The sequence below is a fragment of the Carex rostrata genome, chromosome 13, assembly GCF_964058835.1.
Source record: "Carex rostrata chromosome 13, lpCarRost1.2, whole genome shotgun sequence".
Classification (NCBI taxonomy): Eukaryota; Viridiplantae; Streptophyta; class Magnoliopsida; order Poales; family Cyperaceae; genus Carex; species Carex rostrata.
The window spans coordinates 9,987,352-9,991,462 of NC_135930.1; positions in this window are offsets into that span (position 1 = coordinate 9,987,352).

Consider the following 4,111-nt stretch of genomic DNA (forward strand, 5'->3'; position numbering starts at 1 on the left):
TAATCTTTGAATAAGATTACTCGAATCGAAACCTTGACCCATAATCGATCCAAAATACTCCAAAAGTGATCATACCCAGATGTCGAACACTGATACGACCCGGTCAGATGGATGGGTATTTTGTTTTATTTGTTCTGGTATTCATTTATGCCCAAATTAAAAGAACCTAGTTAAGGTGGTAAAAGATTGATTGGAGACGTTAGCAGATAAGGGAATTTTGGACAGATATTTGAGGTTAATTTTCTTTTGTTGTATTTTGATCTCATATGTTCTGTTTGTTGCGAGTGTTAATTTAGTTGACGATTGAAGACTGATCGTCATGAATAGAAATTTATAACTCGAAAAAGAAGGAAAGATCGTCAATCTTTCAAATGTGTGTGTGTGTGTGGGGGGGGGGGGGGGGGGGGGGGGGGGAAGGAATTGAAATTAGAAGTTAAAACACAATATATATTGAGTGAGGCTATGGTACTATGCATAGCTAGCGCATATTGACCCGCGTAATGGACTCAAATCTTTTGTTGAAGGTCCTAATGGTCGATCCAAACCATTCAACATAATCTCCATATGAATATATACTTGTAAACTAAATTTTACATTTTTTAGAAATTTTTACTAACATTTATAAGAGTAGAAAATTACTTAATCTGAAAATTCTGGACCATCCAAAAATAGTGATTTTCTACTCATCTGAAAAAATAGTAGAAATAAAGGTTATGTACTAAGAAGGGATCTTAATCTCGCAAAAGAAGTCACTATTCAGTAAAATTAGCATGAATTAAGAGCTAAAGGAGCTTTAAGGAACCTTAATCCTGTCCAACCGAACAGGCACTGGTTTCTGAATGTGGTATGGCAAAAGCGTGGGGCGCAATTACAAAGCTTTATATTTCTTCTCCCAGGCCCCAGCGATTCATAAACCATCCAAGACATCTTCTCATTTTTGTAGTAATTTTTTGTTGGCGTTTTAATCTGAGAATTATTTTCAGGTGTAATTGCTCTTTGTTCCAATTTTTCGAGTTTTAATTTATATACAATTTTATTTCCGAAGTCTTGGAGCTTCACCTGTTGGGAAATTGATGGAATTCCTGCATTGAAATTGTGTTTTATGATTCTGTTTGGGTTTCTGAGCAAATTTGACCCTCTTTTCCGATAAGCGCAAATGGAATGATGAACTTTAAAATGTCATATGTAGCATCAGATGTTTCAATTGATGCGATGCACATTGAATTTCCACACGAGATTTCTGAACGTCAAGCAACAATTTTTTGCTGTGTGCTGATTGAATTTCCTCATCAACATTTGTTAATCGTTTTACTTTCATAGTTTACGGAAGTAGCGTTATAAAACCAGAGTGTTTTTTAAGTAGAAAGAAGCCAGATTTTGCGTGATTTTTTTTTTTTTTATATTAGGCTTGCATACTGCTGGTTATTCCATTTACTAAAGAAGCTTAGTTATCTGTCAAATCTGATCAAACTTCTGATGTTATTAGATTTATTATGTTACCCCTGTGGCCTCGTATGGGATTGAGGATTGCATTTTATCTTACTAGCATTGTTTGATGCAGTGCTTAGTTTTACCTGTAACTCCTGTATATTTTTTTAATAACTTTTTATTCCCTAGATTTTGAATTTTGTAAGCGTATCAAAATTAATGAAACTCTTCTTTCAACATTTGTTCGTTATGTTTTATTTTTTTTGTTTGCTTTGAATTTTATTATAGGAAATACAAATACTGGTTACAGAAAACAAAGTTTTGTTAGTTGAGGGATGTATTAACAATAAATATACTTAATAATCACAAAAATAGCTAGAAAATGGAGATATATTGGAGGACTTGTGCAAAAATTATAATTTTTTTTAATAATAGTGGTGTAAACCACCGATTTTATATTAAAACCATACCATACCATAAGATAGTACCTGAAAAGGGTACCAGCAAATAGCATGTTTCTTAAAGACCAGTCTTAACAATACTAACTAAAAAACCACGTTACAATCTGCAGATATCAAAGCATATAGCTACCAAACAGTATATATCAAACTAAAAAACAACACATGCAAAACTACCTAAACATAGCTACAGAGTTCACTAAAATCAGGGACAAAACAGCAAAAGGAACCATAGCATCAAAGTACCTGTACTAGTAAGACCTGAACACAAAGCAGATACTCCCGTTTTATCAGACTGCATGGTATCTACGATCATCAGACTGCATGGTATTGCGCTGGCTCAAAGGCTACCTGATGTTGCGGATGACTCGTTTTTTCTCAAAACATTATCACAGGTACTCCCGTTTTACTCATGCTCAGTGGACAGGTCCAACGGGATTCAATGGAAATGGTCCGCATCAGCAACTTTCTCCTGATCCTCGGCATACAAGGTCCTTCACCACAAGGGTATTATCTCCATTGAGCAGATTATTTGGAAGATTCGGGTGCCGATGAAGATCAGAATATTCATTTGGTTAATGAGAGCCAATAAGATCCTGACACAAGAAGTACTACAAAACAGAGCATGCTCTGTCCAGATAGGGTGTCATCTTTGCAACACGAACATCACAGAAACAAAGGACCATATCATGTGGTAATGTCAGTTCTCGCAATCATTCTGGAGAGGATTATTAGCGCACTATAATATTCCTTTTCATAATGTAAATAACACACATTCGGATTGGGGTCTAGCACCGCGGGGTACCGGTATTTCTAAAAGGGACGGCATTCTGAGGAATAGAGTCTGGGCAACGGGAGTGTGGGCAATTTGGCGAGAGCGGAATAGAAGGCTATTCAATGACAAAACAAAAACAGTGCAGTTATTGATCAATTATACAACAACGGATATTTTCTTTTGGGCACAGGATGTATGAGATGTCTCTAGTTAGGGAATTGAGGGTGCTAGAGGAAGCACACTGTAGTGAGAATATTGCCGGAGATTACTGCAACTTGTTAGCAGCAGTATCAGCTAGTTAGATTTTTTTTTTATGTTTTCTAAAGATGGGGAAAACCGTCGGATTAATTGTACATAAACTATCTTTTATTATCAATATATCAGCTAGCAGCACTTTGCCGCTTGCCTTCAAAAAAAAAAGACCTGAACACAAAGCAAAGTCAGGTCATAAAGATCAGAAGCAAGTTTTAATTAGACTGACTCTTCCTCTCTAGGAGGGACCATGGTCAGTAGGAGGCCTATTTCGAGAGGAAGAGTCTCAATTGTCTGTGCTAGGTCTACATATGTTGTTAATTTCTTAGAAGACAAGATATATGTCAAATTTGTATAAGATTTTTGAGACCTAGATTTGCATAAAAAAGAAGATAATGAAATAATTATGCTTCCTTAAGCATGAATAGGTAAAGGATTAACATCTTGAAAAATTATTTTGTTTCTTTCTAACCATATTGTCCAAATAACTGAACCTCTAACTAACTCTACTAATAAACGATCTTTAAATGAAATTGATGCATCAAAGAACCACAAATCATTTAAAAAGATACAAGTATAACTAAAAGATGTTAAGTGGTTTCAGGTAAACCACAGAAACTGCCAATAATAAAATTCATTTGGCAGCAACTGCCAAATTTACAAAAAAAAAAGAAAAAAAAGAGATAAACCACAGAAAGGACAGTTTTGGCCTTTCCACCATCTTTTCATTAAATTAACTCTAGTTAAAATTTTATCTTTTCTGATCAGTCAAAAAAAGATTTTCACCTTTAAGGGAATATGAGATTTCCAAGTTGTATCTTATTAATTTGGTATGCCTCCAAATTAAAGCCACGTATAAAAAGATTGTACTGTAAAAAATTTACTAGATAACCATGCATCTCCATAAAACTTCATCCTCTAAAGAAGGATTTAAATTAAAATATCTGAACTTTAAAACTAATTGATACGTACCATTCTATCAAATAAACTCCCGTAAGTTGTCTTCTAAAAGAAGAGTGTAAGTGTTGTGCAGTGCAAAAATTATAAAATTAAATGAAAAAAATTACAAATTTTAATTTATAGATGACCTTTGCCCTCATTTTCCTTCACTACCTGGCTACCGGCATGTGACAAAATCAAAATTAAAATTAAGATGTGAGTTTTATGAAAGGGTGAGTCATGTTGTACTACCATCCTG